At 35.5% G+C, this 22,575-nt stretch overlaps 1 long non-coding RNA gene across 1 annotated transcript in view; it reads left to right on the top strand.

Moving 5' to 3' along the window:
• Positions 1 to 22,575, top strand: part of LOC113978412 — an 87,020-nt gene that overhangs the window by 6,849 nt on the left and 57,596 nt on the right. Inside the window, exon 2 of the long non-coding RNA XR_003537566.1 lies at positions 2,078 to 2,226. This is a non-coding gene — a long non-coding RNA (uncharacterized LOC113978412). The remainder of the gene's footprint in view (positions 1 to 2,077; positions 2,227 to 22,575) is intronic.

The raw sequence follows: 22,575 nt of genomic DNA, 5'->3' as shown, positions 1-22,575 counted from the left end.
CAACACCACCCTTTGTGTGACCACAATTCATTGAGATAAAGGAGTAAAAATCTAGTTCTGCCAAAAAAATGATAATTTTCTGCTGATTTAAACTCCACTGAACAGATTTGTCATGTCTCAGTGTCAGCACAGAGAAGGCGGCTGGAGGACTTGTCTGGGACGAGGGGAAGAGATGGAAGAGAGGAGCAAGCCTTGCCATTTGGTGTCACCTAGCCACCAGATTAGATATTAGTTTATCATCAAATTGCATGCTGAGCTAGACTGTGTAAAATCCATAAAAGTAAATACATGATAAACAAAGCTGTTCTGAGATAATGCATTTCACCCAGGTGTGTTTAAAGGTTAAGATATATAAAATAGGAATAGTGCTCAATCATAGGAGATCAACCCAGTCAAATGGAAATAAATGTTACTGAATAAAATTTGCATTTCTTTCTGATTTTTGTAACTGGTACTGAGATTCACCTGGTTTAATATTAAATTTATGTTTCAGCAGTACGGTTGGGGTTTTTTTGGCTCACAGAATTACTCTGGTCTACTTTATTACGTTATTGGTACCAGTTACCTTAATGTTGATTGGGGGCTGGGGGAGGTTTTCTGTTGATGTTTCAGGCAAGTTCAGGGCCCATTGTGTTAGACTCTGTACAGACAAATCATTAACAAAATCCTCTCAACAAAAAATCAGGTCAATCTATTTCACAAAAGATCTAAAAGAAAGAGTAATTCAAGAAATTTGGGAGGGCAATGAAACAGCAACCTCTTTGCATCACTGGTCAAATGGATCAGTTTGTGAGACTTACAGGTTTTGTAGCTGTTTTCAGTGAACACAATGTTAAAAGTTGGTCATGCTAATCTAAATGACATGATGATGTGTCTGCATTTTGTGCACTGTGAAAATAATAATATATATATACTTCAAATGCAAACATTCATTTAAGAAATGCACAACAGGGCTTCAGTCCTGCAAAGAAGTGTGTATACTTCTATTTGCACTGCAGTAATGGGCACACTGACATGCTTAATATTAAACTGTGTGAGTATGTGCTCTTAGACTGTAAGGCCAGCTTCAGGTTTTGCTTTAGTGTTTACTGCTACTGTTAGTTTTTCACTGGTAACTGTGATTGCTAAGCTGTTCTACATATCAGCCCATAAAATCTTGTCCCTGAAAAATAGTGCAGCCGACTGTGTATGTAAATTGTGTGTTGTTTCTTTTCATTAAAAGGAAACCTGTTTTCGGAAATTGATCTTGGTGCAATATTAAAACAAGCACTCAATTTAAGAGCTTACTTTGTAAGATTTGGCCAGCAGAGCTTTTGCAGTAACAGCATGAAAGTTTCCTTTTCACAGGTAACGGATGGCAGATCTCATGAGTAAGAAAAGGATAATTTTAGGTTTTCTCAACTGACCAGCCTGTATCAACCAATTACAGGTAAAATGTTAGACTCTATGTATGTCTAAAAGCCAGTGATCTGCCTTAGGTTTGAATTAGGTGTAAATTCTGACCTGGACTCAGGTAATTTTATCTGAAGGTCCATTGCATACTTTTCTTCTCCTAAATTATAAAAAAAAAGAACCCTTCCTATTAAAAGAAATAAATACTTACAAAGCTCATGATTTCCTGGTGATGTCTATGTAGAGACAACTTCTGAAACACAGAAGTTTTTCCATTTCAGTAGAGGTAGAGAAGATGGGGACAGCAGGGAGAAAACAAGAGGTGAAAAGATGGATTTACTGAAAATCTGTATGACTTGATTTCAGATGTTTCTGATTTGATTGTATGTACAGATAATCAGATTAATCTAAATCCACAAAGAATGTAATTTCTCTCTTTATTTATAGCCTCCAAATTTCCCTTCCGCTTTCAAATCTTGCAGCTCCAGAAAAGAGAAATATGCAAAGTATAGAGAGATTCCAAATGAAACTCTGTCTGAATCCCACCATATTCTCAAAAGCTGTAGAGAAAATAATGATAAAAGATTGGTTCAATTTTTTAAATCACTGTTTAATCATCAGTCTTAAAAATTGACAAAAAGCCTGCACTTTCATTTTAGTTACAATCTTTTGTACTTCTAAACAGGAAATGGCAAACAACAGAAGTCTAATAAGTGCTCAGGAAAAATGCCATATGGTATGTGCATCGTCACAAAAAATACCATGAGCTCTAAACTCTGCAAATGTCTTCATGCCACAGGGATGCACAGCCTCCATGAGCAAAAAAAAACCTGAGTAAAGCCATGGCAACTTTTCACTCATGTAATTTGTCAATGATGCTTCATTTGCTTCTGTGTGATAAGTTGAAAAACTATAATTGACTAAATATTTTGTTAGCATCAGTCTCGGAGTAAGGATGAAGAGATGTGGAACATTTAAAATATTTTTATAGTTTCTCTGTATGATGTACTCTTGGTTTCATTTGAGCGTGGGTGGAAATATCTCAAAACCCTACAGGGACGTTGATTTTTAACTTTGGTTCTCTATTTAAAATTTTTTATTTCTGAAAAGCGTTTGTGAATTCTTCATTCTGGGTCTACCTGCAGCTGACTAAGAGGTCCTGAATCTTTATTCTGATATACTTAAACCAAATATTCAGGGGTTTGAAAAGCCTTTTCAGAACCGGGTATGTTTAATGTCACTTTGGTTACTTGCTACTGCAAACTGCAATATACACAAAGGCATCTAAAATAATTTTCTTTGTCTTCTAAAATAATTTAATCTAAAATAATTTTCTTTGTCTTCTCACATCTCTCTGCCTCTTTAGACACCATTTCTTGCTCTTTGGTCAAGCAGCAAACCGGAACACCGAGCCGTGGTGTTTATAATTGATTTCGGTCAGGAGAGCTGAAGATACTTCTGTAGCAGAGGAAGTATAAGAACGATTAAAAATGCCAAGGTACGGCGCGGATTTATTGAAGGGGAGCGATCCCAACGTGTCTGGAGAGCCCTCGCCAAGGCTGTGCCAGGCGGGCAGCCTTGCCATGGAGGGGCAGGAGCGGGGCTGGTGACAGGGTCCCATCCGTCTGGTGACGGGGTGACAGCGGGGCGGAGGGTCACTCCTGGAGCAGAGCAGCAGGACAGGGCAGGGCAGGGAGAAGGGCCCGGGCAGCCCCCGCGGGAGGGAGCGGCCCCGCGGGGCCGTCTGGCGGCTCCCCCCGGGCACTGGGAAGGGGGATCCGCTCGGCTCCGCTCTGGCAGAGCTGGCCGCCAGCCCAGCAGCCCAACCCCAGAGCCAAACCCCTCCAGCCACGGCGGGTCCCAGGGTGCTGCTCCCCTTGTTTCTCTGCCGCACAGAGAGCAGATGGCAGACACTGACTTGTGCGAGTACGAGTGACGCTTCAGTCTCAAACTTCTATAGCTTTTTTTTTTGGCCTTGTTACCTACCCAACTAGTAAAACTACGCTATGGTAGCTCAATTATCAGTTTCTTTAGGAGGGCTTGTTTTGGTCAAGGAAGTGTATATTCCCATTTTTCGCCCCCATTTCTTTTCCATAGTGTGGCATCTTCATTCCTTGGACATAAAGTAGTTTTTGTCTGATCCGTGTCTCTGGGGTGAGATAGAAGAGATGCGTTGGGTACTGTCTAGTTTCTTGGCTAATTAAGAAGAGATAGTAAATGCTCTCAGATTATTGCTATAACCAAAAAGAACTGATCAAACATTTTCTTATGCATTAAGCACCAGTTGCTTCCCTGAGCAGCCTGGTTTCTTTTCTCTAGTGTACTAGAGAAAAAGTTTCCATGGCCAGAGGTCTGTGGGATGCCAGGGTTTCAGTGGGGAAGTGACAGAAAGGAGAAACAGTTTCTTTCTATTCATCAGCTCAGAGATCCAGTGTAAAATTTTCATTCAAGCCTTTGGCAAAATTCCCAATAATTTCACTGGGACAAGAGTTTCACTCGCAGCCTGTACTTATTAGGTTATTACTCAGCATGTACTCATTTAGAATGGATTCTAGTTTCGTGATAGCCTGTAATTGGAAAGAGTGTTAGGAGAAAAGTAGAAGATATGTTTTGGTTTTGTTTGTTTTTTTTTTTTAATAAAAGGAAAACAATAATCACTTTTTCTTTCCAGCTGCTGTATGAGCTGAGATCAGTTTAGTTTACTTGGTAGGTGTGAGGTTTGCAGCATTATTTGTTGAAGAAGGTCCTTCTCAAAATGATAAAAATTGTGTGTGTAAAGCTGTCCTTTGTTCAGTGAGTTGTTATGAAGGCAGCTTCCCAAACATTGAATTTGATAAACTATTAGGCTTTGGTTTTTACCTTGTAAAACATGTATACTGTGGGTTTCCTGCATAATGAAATGAAATTTAGAATTTTCACAAGTCTTATGATGATGTTAATGCAGACCTGTACCAGAAAATGTTTCAGGACCATAATATATGAAACGTCCTCTGCTCACTTATCAATATAAAAATATATTAATATGGTTATCTGGGGCATACATGCATGCAGTGCAACAATAATGTAAATGCAAACAAATATGAAACTCATATGATGGCTCAAGAAAAATAACAATGCAAACAAATAATGAATAATATAAGATTTGCTTAATCCCTCCATCATGATTAAGATCTGATATAGCCATTATTTCAATTTTTAATACCTTTAATAGATAAACAAAATGTCTTTGCTGTTCAAACAATGCTTTTCTTGAGAAATCCAACACAAAGTACAAGTACAGAAATAAAAATAAGGTAAATGTAAGTAGGAGAATACTGAAATAAATCCCTATATCTTTGGAGCAACTACTGAAAAAAAATAAAGCAAAGAATACATGCTTGTCAAATACGCAGTATAAATAAATAATTTAGGTGAAAATGGATGACTAGAAATAACAAAGAGACGACCAAATAATGAAAGGCTAAAGGGTGGTTGTTACATCTGATGTTCTTCATTGTATATTGTAAGTAATTGCTATCCATAAAAAATCCCATGGCTTCAGTATAAGAAAAAGAGACAATTTGACAGGCAACACTGGCAGCAAGAGACAGCAAGTACAAATCCTTGGCAACTGTCATTATCCTGCTGTTGAATTCACATCCCAAACTGTGTGATAACTTTGACCTGTATTGCTGTTACAGAACCAATATCTGTTACAGTAACTATATTTTTCACTTATCAAAGGAAATCATTAGCCACAATTAGCCAAGATTTACGTCTTAGAAAACCGTATGGACTATTTATTTACTTCTCCTTAGTACACTGTTGTTTTCTATTTAAAGAAGAAATATGGAGATGTGCTTTAGTTACACAATAATGAGTAATTACAAAATTGCACCAGAGCAGTAGAATAGAAATTTTGATCTGACATAGCTAAACAATTTCAGCATGTAGAACTAACTGAAAGTAGAAGTTCCTTTTGTAATAATTACAAAAAGGCCTCAGTGTTTTGGCCATGAATAAACAGCAGTTTAATTGCTTTTATATGGGAAAAAAGAATTGTTAGAGCTCTGCAGGTTTTTAGTTGTTTTCGTTTCTTCTCCTGTTTAAAGTTCTGGTTTCAAAATCTTTTCTCTCTGTATCTCTATCTGAGCATCTTTCCTTGTGCTGTAGAAATAGGATCACAACATCTTGGTGTTAGCAGCTAGCAAAATTTTCCTTTAATGTGGAGTAACATTCTTCCTGACTAGTGAATGCCATTTCAAACTGACTCTTTGATGCAGTTTCTACATATTAAAACTTTAATTTTATGGTGTTTAATTTCCAGGAGAATGGGCACCGGAGTTACATCTAAATCTGAGTTTTCCCAAACTATAAAACAGCTCAGCAGTGCAAGGGTAAGGTTACTTTTGGTAATTGCACTCTTGCATCTTCTGTTTGAAACCACCTCAGTGAAGGAATTGGAGTGTGTGCACAAGTACCCTAAGGTTTACACACACTGTACACATAAATAGTTGTTATGATGGGGGAAATTGTAAGGAAAAGCTGGACAAGGACTGGGGAACAATAATACCTGTGGTATATTCCTTTTATAGTATAATTTAGTGACAGTAGGTTTTGTAGGTGTATTATATATTGTTAAAAATATATGCCTACAAAATGTGTGTTGAAAATATTTGCTACACCAGCCCTCTTACATGAGGGTTTACTTGTCCTGTAAGCAAGGTCCTTGGTAGGTAATGCTGACAGTGCTGCTTTTATTCCATCAGAGTAGTTTGTGAGTGGCAAGTTACGATTTTATCAGGTAAAGAATCAAGGAATCTACAGAGTAAATAATGGCAATTAATGCATTTTCATTCTATAAAGAAATTTCTTTCTGGTTTTGTGGTTATTTTCTGCTTTTGAAGTGGGTAACAAAGTGGTCTTTTAAGGAAAAGAGTGTTTGCAAAAAATAATGTCCTCTTGCTGTCACCAGTCAGAATGAAAACACAGCATAGTGTGCTCAGATCTCATAATACTAAAACGAGTTTTCTTTGATTGAACTCCAATATTTAATATTCCTCAGATAGTATGTTAGCTTAAGGATTTCCTAGGAAGAAATACTGCAATTCATGTGGACAAATGTTAAAGTTCCCATTTGTTGTGATATCATTTTTGTAATTTATAATGGGAATGTTCTGATACTTCGGAGTTATTTGAATATGAAAGGAGAATGAGGGCTTGATCTCATCCAATTCCTTTCTTGCTTCATCTTGATCTTTAATACTGCTCTTGACACAGTTACACTGGTGCTGATTTGGATCTCCCAAAGACTGGATAAAATTAGATTGCTTGATCTTCATATGGGTGCATATTCCATCTAGGCTTTTGGCCTAGGGTACAAAGTAATTTTGTGCCATTAATAGTAGCCTCAAATTGAAAGTTGGAGGCTTTTGTTCTCATTATCTTTAATGTCTTTATGCAAATAAAACTTTTTTTTCTAGCTTATGAGGTAATTTAATGTTCATTTTGTACGAAGGAAGGCTAGCACAGACTTCATGCTAGTACAGTGTGGCATAGCTGAAATACCTGCTGTACTTCACCATAATCCTGTCCTACAGCACTTTATACATTTCCCTTCTGATCTTGGCTTGTGCAAAGATTAGTTGAGCTGAATTACAAAATAACGTTACAGTTTGCAGAAATAGGAATCAGTTTCATAAGGTATTTTGCAACTTTAATTAAGGTATTGTAGGCTTTTCTGAACTCTGTACAGTTAATTAGTACTAATTTAAAGTAGTTGAAAGTCCAGAGCAAAAAGATAAAATTTTAACCACGTTTATCATATTTCTGTTTCAGAAAATATTTCCCTCCCTACACAAAAAAGCTTTTAAAATACTAAAGGGAAGCAGAGCTCTGGACAACTTCTATTTGCCCACAACAATCGCCTGCAATCAGCAATGGTATCAAGCAGGTCAAGACTCCAAGATTGTTTTACACATCAAACCAAATCAGTTCAGAGCTGTGATGGAGTATCAGATGTATAGACAGCTACAAATCAAGCAGTACAGACAATTTCTGTCTTGTATCACCATCCAAGAGAAACAGAGCTGAAAGTGTTCCCACAGGTCAACTAAGGTAATCAAAGCTCTTCTCTGTTGCTTTTAATCAAGAGTGTTGTAGCTCAGTCACCTTGTAATAACCATTCAGTTGATATTCTAAAACAGACCCTGCTAATTTTTATCAAGATTTCTTGACCTAGCAATTTCTCAGGGCATATAGTTTTTAAAACCATATTGATTCCATCAAACGTTCCTGGAAGACACAGTTACAATAATCAGGCTTCCCACCTGGTTTTACAAATTTTTAAGACTTAACAGTAGATAGGTAATATCCAACAAGTTGACCCCTCTGCAAAGAAGAATGTGATTCTCCATAATTAATCCAAAATTAATTGATCCTGTCTGTCTGGAAAATCCAAGAGAGCAATTGGATTTTGCAATGTACCATAAAGGTGATTAAGGAGAAGACTTGGTGAACAAAATTGTGCTAGAAAGTGTTCAGTTTAGATCTCCTCATCAAAAGCTTTTTGTTGTGTCTTCTGCTTTGGGGAAGGAAATTGTTATAAACTGAGGCAAAGCTAGGTGATTAAAGTTGTCATGGTTTAGTACTTAACACTGAAGTAGCCACACTGATTTAACAGCACGACTTGCATTAAAAATACTAAAAAGAAGACAAAAAAGCTGGGATTTTTATGTGGTCATTTGGTCTTCCAAGAAATGTGGAAACTGTAAAATATGTGAGATTTACCTGGATGTCATTACGGTTTAAGTGAAGTATCAGTTCAGTGCTAATTTAAATGAATGGGACAATTTGCAAGTTTTTTTTATGGGAGAGGAATTCACATCTTAGGCCTCAAACCAGTTTTGAGTTGTGCATGGGAACATCTTGTTGAAGGCTGGAAGAGAGACCGTATGTCTCAAATGTTCTTGTTGCACTCTGACATTTTGTTATAAATCTGCTTTCCTCTCCTTTTTTTTTTTCTTTTTAAAAATAGTCTTACTGTGTTAATCTGCAGGAGTCGTTTGTGGAATGAGGATTTTAAAACAGTATTATGATGTTTTTATATTGATTATTAGTTTATTTAATTTTATTCTGGCAGCTGTATTGAATATATTTTGCTATCTGGGAAACAGAAACAATTAACAATAAGCCCCACCTCTGCAGTCACTGTACAGGCATAATTACTGTCAATTTGATTGAAATTTTGCCTGAGAAAAGACTGTCACCAGTTCTTACTTTTTAAACTAGAAGCAATAACCTACATACTATGCACTGAAAGCACTCTTTAATTACGAGTTTTCTCAGAATCAAAATTTTTTCCCTATATTTATTTGAGCTGATAAGTTGTGAAAAATACTTTTAAAATTAGGTGATTTATTTTCTTGTGAAGTTCTTAAGACATTTCATAAGAGGACTTTATAGCAGCTACTTTCCAGTATTTTAGAAGTTCTGGATAAACTCCACTTGGCATAGGTTAAGTCTTTTTTGTTTAGAAGAGTTCAATTTCTCTGTATTATCTACATTTAGAACTTAGATGCTGTGAACTAAATTCTTACACTGTGGAGAATTTTAGTGACCATATGCTCAGATTGTTTTTTCACACAATTACTATAAAAGTTCTAAAAAAAAAGTGAAAAATAATAATGGATTGTTTCTTTAGAATCCTAAACTGGATTTTCTGTTTCAACAGAACTAACTGTGCTCCCTGTTTCAAAACCCTGGCAAATCCACAGAGCATTTAAGTATCCAAAGTTATTAAACAGCAGCCAAATGTAATCAAAGTCACAGCTCACAAAAATGGCACAAGAAAGATCTTTGCTAAAGTTTCTGTGTCCTTAATTATACCAGGAACCTTGAATACAAGTTTTCTTGCATGCAGAAAGTTTCTCTGCAGCTTTTACTTCAAACCCTAATGTAAATCCTTTTTTTTCCTTTAAATTAAGCTTGATGAAACTTTTTGTCCTTTGTGCACTATTTCTGAAATGCACGACTTGTTAAAAATTCTTAAAAATGCGAAGTGAAAGAAGTTACAGAATAAAGCACAGTATTATTTGGCATTAAAAGGCAAGAGCACAATATCTTTAAAGCAACATTTTTAAGGTTATGTGTTTTTCTCATCCCATGCTTTCTAGTAATAATTTAGTAATAAAATACAGTTAATACGATCGTTAAATTAATTCAGAGCGGGTTTTGTTCTTTTTATTTCCGATTTTATTTTTTCTCTGACCAAATATCGACCATAAACCAAAATATGCCTTGTAATCAGTCTTCCTTACCTCTTGCATTGATTTAGCTGCTGGGGGAGTGTGCTCTGAAAAGCTGAGTCTGAACATGGCTGCACAATGAGTGTTCTTGGCAGGCAGCACTGGAGCACTAGAACCCAAAGACGTTCCCCACGATGCCGACGTTTAGATTTCAACTGGAGAAACCTTTCTGTGCCCGTGGGAAAAAAAACGAGAGGTAAAAACCCAGGGAACAAAACTCAGAACCCCCCCCCCTCCCCCAGCAAAATGGCTTAAGGGGTGCAATTAAAAATTATTTTCATCCCGTCTTTTTGCATGGTTTAACAAAACTAATGTTTACTCATTTACAGCTCAGTAAGAGGATAATGTGCTTAATGAAAGAAAAATCTACTGACAGCCACATTTATTGCCCTTCATTAGCATTGGTACTTAATTTAATATAGATCTGAATAGACATTAGGGAGCCTGCAGGAGGTTAAATGGTGAAAATGTAAAGAGATTATTGAATTTACTGTTTAGTTTCAGTGACATCAAACAGACATAATTAATTAGGCTTATTCCACTAGCAAAATAATCCAGAATGTAAAATTGGATTAATTAATGCAGTTTTTTAGGGGTTTTTGGAAAGTTTAATACAGCAATATGGAATATCTACTTTCCTATGCTTTATTAATTTTAGATATTTTGGTAAGACCATTAATAAAATTTTTCTTCTCTCCTTCTCATTCTTTTACCAAAGTGTTAATTATGTTTTAGTTTTCACCAGAGGTGAAAAATATTTCTGAATCCTCTACAATTTAGATATGAATGTAAATGTTTCTCACTGTCATTTTAAGACCACGAAGTACCTTGTGAGATTTCTGCTGCAAGTTTGTGGTAGCATTTTATAACCGTAGCTTAAGCAGGGTTCAGTATCAAGTTAAAGATACCAGTTGGGTATTTTATTAAACTATGAATTCGACCAGCACTTGTGACAAAGAAATTTTAATTGATGCAATTTTATATATTCTGAAAAGCAAAATTATTTTTAAGGTATTGTATGTGTAGGTAGGAATCTACAATTCCAGTGTACACTTCCAGTGAGAAATGTAAATAAGGTCAGTTTTTTAACATAACATGAAACATCTCGATTTTTGTAATGTTATAGTGGTAGAATGTGTGATAGGTTTTTTAAAAAATTAGGGATTGCAAAGAAAAATAAAAGCAAATAATTCACATAGTTTGCATATTTCATACATATGTTGTATGTATGTTATATAACAATTACTTTGCATTTTGGGGCAATTTTTTTTCTTATGTACTTTCTTTAGAAACAAGCCTTTGGTTTTATTTTCCTACGTAGTTTTTAAATAGCATTTGTTGTCTTGGGACGTATTAAGAGACATCTTTTAGTGTTAAATTGTTCATTCAACGTTTCAAAGTATTCAAATGAGCTTTCACTAATTCTTTTACAGATTGCTAATACTACAAATGCATTTCAAGAAGATATCCACATTATACTCATTACTGGCTGTTTGACTAAGAAAATTACTATTATATAGCTCTCCCTGTAAACACAAAAATCTAACACTAATTAGTAGAGCCTTTATAATCTAAGTCCATTAATTAAAGGTTTGTTTACATATTCATGGAGATATTTATAAAAGAAGCTTATATTTTAAACCTGTGTCTTATATAATCAATTTTATATATTATGAGGTGTTTATGGTAACATAAAAATTATTCTGAGTACAATTCAGGTGATCCAGTCACTAGCATGGTTGTAATTAATGGCCTATGTATTCAATAAAAGGCACAGATCAGTGTGTTTATTTTTGCAAAAGTGGATGACAGAGCTGTTGTTTGTGCTGAATGAATCCTTTACACAACCCTATCATTGCAGTGTTTTTATAGGAGTATTGCTATTTGTTACAGAGTCTTCACTGGTACAAATATTACAGTTTCTCCGTGCACATGACTTGAGTGTTGTGCTAGATTTCCAAAGTCATTAAGTGAGCCTTTTTTTCTATCTCTCATTTTCCTCTTGCAAGCCAAGTTCAAAACAAAAACTTCTGTGCTTTGTCTGCATATCTTTGGCTGTGTTTCACTGTGACATGCACTGCTGTTCCTTTAGCACCAAAATGTTGGCACACATTACTGAAAATTTCACACCATCTCTTGCTGGATCAGCAAGCTTAACCTACCAAAATCTGGTGTTGTTGAATGGTTTTTGACTGATAATCAATCTTTTTGCTGCTCGACAGTTGTTGCTGGGACACAGACTAGAGCAGGTGGCAGATGTGCCTTGTCTTTTGAGAAAAGAAAGAGTAGGTGAGCTTGGGCACAGAGTAACATATTGTGTGTCCATTAAAAGGGTAAGTATAACAGCAAAAAGTCACTGCTATAAGTAGAAAAGCCACCAATACCAGAAAATAGGCCTTTTAACACCCCTGTTTGCAAGTTTAATAGAACTGGAAAATGACAGTTCCTAGCGTAGAATTCCATGTTCCCAAAAATCAGAGCTGATGTTAAAAACATTCACAAATTCTCTGTATAAGATTCCATAGTACTTTTTTTTCCACTTTTTCTGTTTTAATTTATACATATAATTACATTACAATGGTAATATACGTATTTTTAAAAAGCTACAATATATTGAAGATAGGTTTTAGAGATATATGGAGATAGACAGTACCTATTTTATAATTTCTTTCTCTAGCCCAGGAGTGGGAAGAGAGTGTGGAGTAGTATGACTTTTCAGTATAAACATACTAATGGCTGCATTTGAGTCCTTAACATGCAGATAACAAGGTCAAATGTCAGTAGCAAATCTTTTTTGAATGACAGTGGAAGGTCAGTGATATGGTGTAAAGCCCTAACCCTGCTAATATGTACAAGTGATCCCGTGGAAATGAGACAGACCTTTTACATGTGTAGTTAAACATAAATATTTGCAAGATCAACATCTTTGTAGAAATTTGTGTTTCAAGTACTGTATAAATCACAAAGTCTGTCAGAACTGTGTCATCTTGCATGTAATTTTACTGCTTCAAGTGGCATAAATACTTGGATGAAATATAATTCCCAGTGATGTTGATGTCTCCTTCTTATCTTTCTGATACACTAAAATTTAACATCAGGTTTTGGTTAAGTGAATAGGGATTCAAACATATGGTGACAAATTGAGCGATCTTGGATAAAAATTCTTATATTCTTCTAATATAATTCAATTTTTATAATAAATACATGTGACATATCAGTTACAGGGTTCCATTCCAACAGGAATTTAGCAACCAAAAACCTGTCCAGTTGCAAGCATTTAAAACATATTTTTTGGGAGACTATTGTGGAACTAGTGTGGTGCAGAACTGATCCAGAGAGTTAATTCTCTGCAGTGTGTTGTTCATCTGTGTAATTTGGTGATGGTCAATGGTTGTATTTAATTAATTATCCTTTGGAAGTTTATGGGAGAACACATACCTCAGTGTTTGTTTGCAGACATTTATATATTTAGCAGTTACTGAATTTCAAAATACAGTGGGTGTTCTTATTTATTCTTCTAATACCTTGTGTTTCTCCTGCCAGCTTTTATTGTACCTCCACACTTCTTTACAATTGAATTTCAGATGTCCCCAGTGTACTGCTTCATGCTTTCTTCATTACTTACCAATTTCTTAAACTGATACTAATTTATTTCTATTGAATTTCATTGCAGTGACTTTAGCAACCTGACCTAATAAAATAATCAACTGTCCATCACTCCTTCATAAAATAATTATGCACTTTCTCAGTCATGCTATTGTGGAAAAAATGTCTTCTTCTACACTTATCTGCCATTCAGTAATTTTTCAGTTTCTGTATTTGCCATTTACCTTGATCTTCCTTCAGAGTGTGACTACATTGAAAATAGAACATCTTTTCTACAAGGAGTGTCAGTGAAATGATGGATTCTTACCATTCTAACTATTGGTCAATTTGGAAATGTTTAAATTTCAAGCAGCATTCTAAATAATATGTCTTTTTCTCCTCAACACATAAAAATCAAAGTTGTGACATCTTATTTTTCAGAAAAAATGAATCTTCTCTGTGAACTTGAAATTAATACATTTTATTGCCAATTTTTCTGTAATTCCTGTATTATATGATGTTATTTCAGTGCATTTGTGCTGGAATTCTGATCTGAAAAAGGAATATGCTATAAAAATAGTCATGAAATATGCAGAAATATGTAGCTCATCATATATTATGAGCCTATCCTTCTTATAGGTTGAAGATCTCAAGATTGACAACAGAATGATTCAAGTTCTCTCTTGAATCATCATATGTCAAAATAGAGGTGATTAGTTGGAAAATAACTCGATCAGGTCCTGAAAGATAAAACAGCAAAACCATGGTCTTTGAGATGCCAGCAACACCTAGATTGCATTTTAAGTGTTTCTGACAGAAAACTGATTTTACTATTTTACTATGGAAAATTTAGATTCAAAGTGTTATTAAAGATTCTTTTTCTGTTTTGAGTACCTTTTTGAAATCTGAAACATGCCCTTTTATGAGCTATTTTGGAACCTTCACAATACTGAAGTCTCCCTCCTAGCCACTCAGTGGCATTGAAGTCTTTAGCTTTTTTTTTTTTATACAGGAATCTGGTGGTAATATTAAGGAATTATTATACTGGGTCTTTTCCTTCTTTAGATTTTTCACTGAGCAAACTCAACTGCTTCCTTTGGCACAAGAATCGAAGGTACATGGAGTGTTCCCTCAAGAGCTTCCAGAGCAGATTTTGACAAATATGGTCTCCCAGACAACATCTATTGATGGCACAATAACCCATTGCAAATGTGTGTTGTCAGGCTTTAACTTTCCTGCTCTTCAGCTTCACTCACCTGTCCATTAACTTGGGTGGTTGGTTAAAGAAATATGAGAAAACTTTGTGATACTTTAGTTTGACAATTTAATGGTTTGCAAAGACATTTTCCAACATGCTGGTTTGACCAGATGCTGGATTTCTGGGAGCAACCAGTAGGCTTTATGGAGTAAAGATGACAACTTACCTAGATGCTGTAAACTGAGAGCCAAAAGTTGTAATATATTTATGCACACAGCCACACACACACAAACACATAAATGTAAATAATGCCAAGTAAGGCAAGTTGATCAGGGTAAAAAATCACCAGAGGGAATACTTTTTCTGTAATAGCTTGGGAACTTTTTTCCAATAAAAAAATTCAAAATTTACATAAGCATAAGATCAGTTCTACAAATTGATTTGTTTAGGTAACCAGTAAACACCCACTGTAATGTGCTGCTAAACAGAAATGACTCAACCCTTTAAAAGCAGCTTCCAGTTTTTCAACTGATTGTTTGTAATGATAGTATCTACTACATTATATATATATATATATATATATATATACACATGTACATTTATATATGTGTAAACAGAATGCTCTATTTTTTACCCTTTTACCCTCTTTAAAAACTGTTTCCTATTATACTTTGGTTTAGGGCAGCAAAGTGCAAGATGATACTGTATTAGCTAGCTAGGTGTCAGTACTATGTTTTGAGGGAATGCAGACTGATGCCTTTCCAAAAACCAACTTGAATTTAAAGGGAGAGATACAACTTCCTTCACAAAATTCTGCATTAGGCTCAGGCTATAAAATGTCTGCATATGACAGAGTGTCTTTCTCTATATTTTTGTGATATCTATATCAGTGGAAACATAATCATGGTAAAGAAGTCAGCAATTCTGCAATAATAATAATAAAAAAGAATAATTCTATTTTCTAGACTGCAAAAAATGCTTTCCAAATATGACTTAAAATTGCATTTTGAATAAAAGAACGTGGAAATAATCAGGTGCGGCCCAAACAATGTAAATTAAATGTTAGAAGTACGGCTCTATTTAATTAGTAGTTGAACTTGTGCTAACACCTCCCCAACAGCATCCCAGAAGACAAATCCAGGGTAAATTTGAGACATCCTTATGTGTAAAAAGGACCAGGAGTGGTAAGGAAGTTTTCTCCATACATTTTACATAACAACAGATAAGGATCCTGGCCTGTAGAACCTTTGTTGCAGTCCCTTTGCACTCAGCCAGAGTGTTTAAAAGACAAACACTTCAAGAAATGCAAAACATTAATATCTGCATCCCCATTAATCTGTAGATTGCATTAAAAATCTGTTTAAAATAATTTATGTTTACACCTCTGACCTCTGATGTAAAAAAAAAGCTAAACCAAAAATGTTTGTCAGCTGTGCTGAAGGGGGAAACATCCCAATCCTGAACGAGACAATCTTCCAACTATTATCATTCTAGATCCAGTGGACATGAGTTCAAGAGGAAAAATGGAGAGGAATGGTGAAGATAAATACAAAGTACTGATGAGTGAGAGGCATTTTCTCTCTCTCTGCCAACTGGACTAAAATGGTTTGCATTGTAAACTATCAACTGATCCATTGAATTTTGGGTTGGCAGCCAAAAAGCCAGGGAATTTTAGCATTTCACCCAGTCTCTATGTGTTTTCATCATTCTGCGTTGTTGCTGTAGTCTCTTCAGGGCTTGTCTTATTTATTCTGTTTGGCATTGACACCTGTTTAATCCCCAAATAATTTTATGTTTACTTGAGTGTAAATAAGGGAAGGATTCACAGGAAATTGCATGACCAAATGTTAATTGCTTCTTTTTAACTCTTCCAAAGCCAGGTTTTTTTATTTCTTCAAATAATGTTCATTGCCTCTGGACTGCTCAAATATAACCACAGGAATTTTTGCTCAGTTTTTAGTATTAATGCCCTGATCAGTGAGACATATTGGCAGTTTTAAATGCTGATAATTTACATATTTTCAATTATTTTCCAAAGTAAAATGTAACTTCATTTTTTGAAAGGAATTATAGCATGATTTTTGCAAAGTAAGGTTTACATTTCAGATTCCTCTCACACAAAAAAATAGTGAAAACCACTGATCATTCATCAGTGAACCTAATTTTTAATTTATGTTTTGTGAAAAGCTTCTAGGAGCATTTTCACAATCTGTGGGCCTTCTTCAGTTTAAAAGGACACCAATGCCATGACCTATTTTCCTTAAGAGTTCATTGAAAAGTTCAGGGCGAGGGGATGAAATATGTTGATTGGCAGAGAAGATGGGATGTTTGTAATTTTAATCAAATTTAGTATTAACACATACCTCAAATAATATGTCAGACTAGTGTTAGTGAGTTTAAAATCTAATGACAACTGCTGTCATTATTAGTTAAATATAGCCATTATGCCTGTGGCAATAACTGATGGCACTTCAGAACATGCAGAAACAAAAAACTAAAAAACTCTCAAGTATTTAAAAAAAAAGGGAGTGACTGTAAACATAGTTAAACACTGGAATGTGACCTGGGCATAATATGTTTCCCAAATACAGAGGCATCTGGAATTTGAACAGGGGACATAATTGAATGGAACATTATGTGTTGATACTACTAGGGTTTAAATTTTAGGAAACTTGGGCCTTTCTTCCTGTTTCATAAATATATATCAGGGAGTTTCATATTTGTTATATTAACACTTATTTGTATTACTACGTAAGATATATCTCAGATTCATGTCTCTGTTACTGTTCTGTGCCCTTTAAAATGTATCACTCAATTTTTTGGAATCTTAAAAAGTGGGAGCTGAGAAAAGTAAGTCCTGTTTTTAATAGATGAAAATACTTTTCCCCAGTGTTTTGGATTCATGAAGTTATGGAGTTTGTTCATGGCATTGATTGGTATTTGTTTCTGTCAAGGTGAGGAAAGAGAAAGAAGCTATTGCAAGATGTGTCTGAGTACACAGGCATAATATAATATATACCATATTTGTAATATCATATGCTAGTCCCTTTCAACCTATAAGTTTATTCCTTTTTATTATTTAAAGAAAGTTTCTTACAATTCTGTAAGTCTTATTTAAACAATGACAGTAAAAAGGAATTGTGGATGAAAGGGATAGATGTCAGGAAACTAAGAAAACTGAATTTTGGAATAAGTTCAATGTAACATGCAAACCTGGGCTCAGACCATGAACAGTCCCTTAGATAGGGACTTAGGAGATGTCAAATGAGGATTTTAGTGCTCTGTGAGTTTATACTACTACTGTACAAGTGCTGTTCCTCAGTCCTAATGGTAAACTTCTGTGCCATCATATCATTAAGAACTCTTTTACTGGAGGAAGGCATTTCTTGACATAGGGATTTGAACTATAATTCTGCTGTCTTGAGCTGATGAAAGATTTACAGCTGCTTTAACCAGCAGTAACAGTGCTACTGTGTGGTTTTTTGGGAGGGTTTCTTCCATTCAGGTAATATATTCTGTTTGTCCACAGTTCTCAGTGTAACGTCTGTTTGTTGAGTTAATCTCCACTTTCTATACCAAATTATTGACTAGTGTTGTTGATCTTGTTTAAATCATTTTAACATCTAACATATAATTTAATTTTTGAAAATTATGGTGAGTTCTGGCATAAAAATTTATGAAAAATATGAGTATAAAAAACCAAGGTTAAGATTTGTAAATTTGCATTATCAAGCACTTAGTTTTCATTTAGTCAAATTAAGGTACATTATGTTTGGTAGTAGCCTGTACAACTGTCTGCTACATGGTGGCAGATTACTGAGGATCACAGAATAATTTGCCTTGAAAAGGACCTCTGCAGGTCACCCAGTCAAATCTTCAACTTGTATTGAAGTAATGGTAGCAGGTCCTTGTAGATGATCTAAGTATTCAACCAAAGCAAGAAGGACTTATATGTCAAACAGCTTCTCTGTTTTTTTTCTCACTGTAGTTGTAAGTCAGAGGATATCCTCTGTCCCTACAGACCTTGGCAATCTTCTTCTTTTCACTGTTCGTATTTGCTCTATTTCTATTACTTATCCTGGTCATAAAAAGACATTAAAATATTTTTAGCAGGGCTAGAAGTGTCCTTCCAATTTCAAATCACTTCTGTTCTAACTTCAGTTATAGCACCAGTGGGAAGCACAGGGCAGGTCCAGAGAAGCAGCATTTACAACAGACACTAAGAAATCCTGAAGAAAAGAATGAAGTTGAAATCTCATCTGATGCCTCTGCTTAAATACCTTGTTTAGACATTGTGTAAGACTGGGATTATAAAACCCTTACCCTACTTCCAAATAAGTGCTTTATTATCAGTGTCCTGCAAAGTCAGATTCCCGTGGCTGTTCTTTCTTTCTCCCCCCAAGAATTTGTTTTTATTGCTGCACAGGCCAATAGCAATTGGAGAGAGATCTGATCCAGCCTGCAATCTGGAGACTGGAAGCACTCTCCTGGGAATTATGAAATATGGAACTAAGTCTGTCAGATTGAGAATGTTATAGAATCTGATCCCCCTCTACCCAGAAAATACGAACACTTGGCCACTCTATAAATGAGGCTTTACCACTATTCTTCAGGTCATTTTTTGGTTTAAATGCTCATGTCTGTGTTACTTTGTGGTGAACTCAGTGCTACTGGTGTTTGTCTCTGCATTTAGTATGTCTGCATTTAGTATATCTGAATAAGGGAACTTCACTTTGGAGATCCCTGAGCCCCAAAAGACTGGTGGCTGCTCAATTTATGAGATCAGATAGGATCATGGTAGCATAAGGATGCACAGAAGTGTCAAAATATAGACAATTTCAGGTGGCAGGAGTAATTCATTTTTGAAAATAAGGGAAAACAAAGACCCTCAAGTTCCTGATTTTATATCTGCGCTGCTCTGGAGTGGCAGAAGTTTATTCATTACCATGTAGTGCTTTCCATGCACACAACAACCTAATTGAGATCTTCTTTGTTCAAGGCTAGGAAGAAAAAGTCATGCTTCACATTTTAGGCCATGCAGACTCCTAGAGGGCTTATTCCTGTTGTGCTTGAAGCTTCCTTGCAGGTTTATACTGTGGAATACAGGCAGGATTGACCTTCACTACAATTCTCCAGCCAGCCTTAAGGAGTACTGTGGATGTAACCTTAAAGGATGGGCAAAATTTTTCTTTATCACATTCTTTGGTTTAGGCAGCTGTAATCTCCCTAAATTTGCCTTTAGGCACCTACTTGCTCTTATCATTCAATGCCAAGCCATCTCTTAAGTTTCACCTTATGTCATCTTTCATTATAATCTAAATCAGCTGCCACTTCTTTTCCAAGTACTGCTCAGGAGGAAACCAAACTACACTTACTTAGTGTAGCTTACCTAAACTGAGAACATCCTTTTGCAGCTGTATGACAGACAACTTCTAATACCTGCTTATATGGGAAATAACACTATATAAATGAATATCCTACCAAACTAAATTGGTACCAAAAGGTACAGACTTAGGCTGGATTTGTCAGTGCAAGTTAGAGCCCTTCCTTCCCAGGCTTACTCACCTTCTGCAACTTCTCTGAAAACATAATGTTTTCAAAAATTCCCCAGTGGCAGTCAGTCCATCTTTTTACTCACTGGTGTTGTTTAGTTGAGATTTTAAGATCTGTTTTCCTGTGTTAGTAAGCGTGGTTTTTAACAATTAGGTAAACTGGTCTTTCCACAACCTCTTTAATACATTTTCATATGATCAGAAGGGGAATTCATGGATAAGTCACATGAAGGTGTGATTCAAGATGTGTTGTTCTTGTGAGTTCTGGGATACATCTGAGTGGACAGAGTCTTACACAGTCAATCAAATTAACTTTTTCACACAAATATGAGTAACTAATGTAAAAAATAATGTCCATAAGAAAACTGTCTTCCAAAACTGTTGTTGTTCGTGAAGTAAAAAAGAACTTTTTGCCTGAATAAATGGTTGCTGTATGACCGTGTCCTTGTAGAGAGGAGACTATTTCAAGCTCCTCTGTGAGATCCTGTACAATTTTTCAGGAGTCCCATTTCTAAAATGGATTTAGTAAGACTTGCTTGCTTTCTAAATGAGTAATGAATCAATAATGAAAAGCTTTTCCCAGTTGTTAATAGTAAGGACTATGAAACACATGGAATTTTTAATGTCATTTCCTGCATTTCCCAATCTAGCATTGTTACATTTACCTGTGGAAGTAAGAACTAATGCTCTTTGCCCATCTCTATCCTACTTGGCATTCCAGTTTTAAATGAACTATGTGAAAGGCTGTTTTGAGCCTAAGAGGCTACTCAGTACAACTGGCATCAGCAAAGTTATTTGATGCTGGAACCTGATCAGTGGCAATGGGAAAGATTAGATTTTTAGCAGAAGATTTTAACGAGTTCATACCGAGTGCACAGGCCAATTGGTTTGTACAGCAACCAGAGAAGGACTTCCTGACAATGCAAGTGCATGTTTGTGCTGTTTCAAAAGCGAAGATAAGGCAAAATTCATAAATTCTGCAATGAACAGGAAGGCCTCTGGAGAAGGGAGCAGAAAAATGAAACTATGTCTGTGTTACCAAGTTGTAGAGGGCCAGAGAAACACACCTTTGAAGGAAGCAGTTGTTAGTACAAAGGAACTTCATGTCCACGCTACACACATTTTAAAAGACATTACTCTGGGCGAGCTCTACTCTGTGCTTTGGATTTGTGGAAGGGCTTTAGGTACATCTCTGGAGCACATCCCTTCATTCAGTTTCATCCAAATAATATCTGTTTGCATGCTTTGAAACTGCTCTGTGATATAAACCGAAGTACATTAAGTGGAAGCATTACACTCCTCACTTAAAAATTGCAGTCTTTGTTTGAACTAATGCAGATGCATCCCCGTGGAAGAGAACAAACAGCAATTTTTCAAATGTAAATCTGAAATTTGCTTACCTGTTGAGAAGTAGGTTTGGTTGGAAAACCTTACTGGATTATTAATTTATAAATTTACATTCTCGGTCCTGGTAAATTACTGTAGCTGTACTGAATTCGATGAAGTTATCTAAATTACATTCACTGAGGATCTAATCCATGGATTTGAGGATCCAGGGTAAGTTCCATAGGTGGACAGCCACTGAAGCTGGGAAACTAAACCATGGTTTAATGACAGGGTTTGGGGTTTTTTTTCAAATTGATTGTCAATATCAATGCTGATGAGAAGATTAATTTTCTTTTGTCTTAGAGTTTTAAGTCACTATGAAAGGCTCAGCCATTTATACTTTAGTGGATTTAGAGACATTTATTAACATAATCAACACATCCTTTATATTTTAGAATAATGTAGCCTCATGATATAAAGACTTGTGAATTGCAATCAATTTTTCAAAAGAACTGTCATGCATCTAACTTAATCCAACTGCAATAATAGCAGTATGAGGCTTACATTTTCAAAATTATGTGTATAGACACATTCCATTAACATTAATGACAGTTTCAAGGCTAAGGATCAAATTTTTCCTGAGTTAATCCTCTAACTCCCACTGATTTTAGTGATCTTAGATTACTAAATAATTCTTAAAGGCCTTCAGCCCCTAAGTTTTTAAATATATCCAGCTCAGACTGAATTGTTACCAGTCCAATGATTGTGTTTATTGGCACAGTTTTGATCTGTATCTGGATAGCTACCGATTATATTTCTGCATGCAATGAATGTGCAACAATCTCCTTTGAAGATTTAATTGTAAGTGCATTTTGTGCAGAGGCAGTACACCATTTAGAGGTCATTTTCTAGTGTTTGGGAAAAGAAGAAAGCTAACAGTTCAAGTGAAATAAAAATGTCATTTATATGATGCAGTGTCAGGTATGGAACTCAAACAACGTACAAAAGGTTCAGACTTAATTTTTCTGAAGCAGAAGAAATGAGAGGCATTTCATTTTTGTAGGTGAGAAGTGAAATGTTCCTCTCTGCTCACTGATAGAGGCATGCTAAGGTGAATTTTAATTATGACTAAATTGTGGTATTACTCTTTCATACCCTGAACATCTGTTCCCTTCAGGAACAATGATTTATGCAGGCTATCACTGCAGACAGCTTGCTACAGCTTATGTCACGGTTA

This window comes from Neopelma chrysocephalum, unplaced genomic scaffold, assembly GCF_003984885.1.
Source record: "Neopelma chrysocephalum unplaced genomic scaffold, ASM398488v2 Primary Assembly neopelma1_323, whole genome shotgun sequence".
Taxonomy (NCBI): Eukaryota; Metazoa; Chordata; class Aves; order Passeriformes; family Pipridae; genus Neopelma; species Neopelma chrysocephalum.
This window is presented reverse-complemented; position numbering and strand designations above follow the sequence as displayed.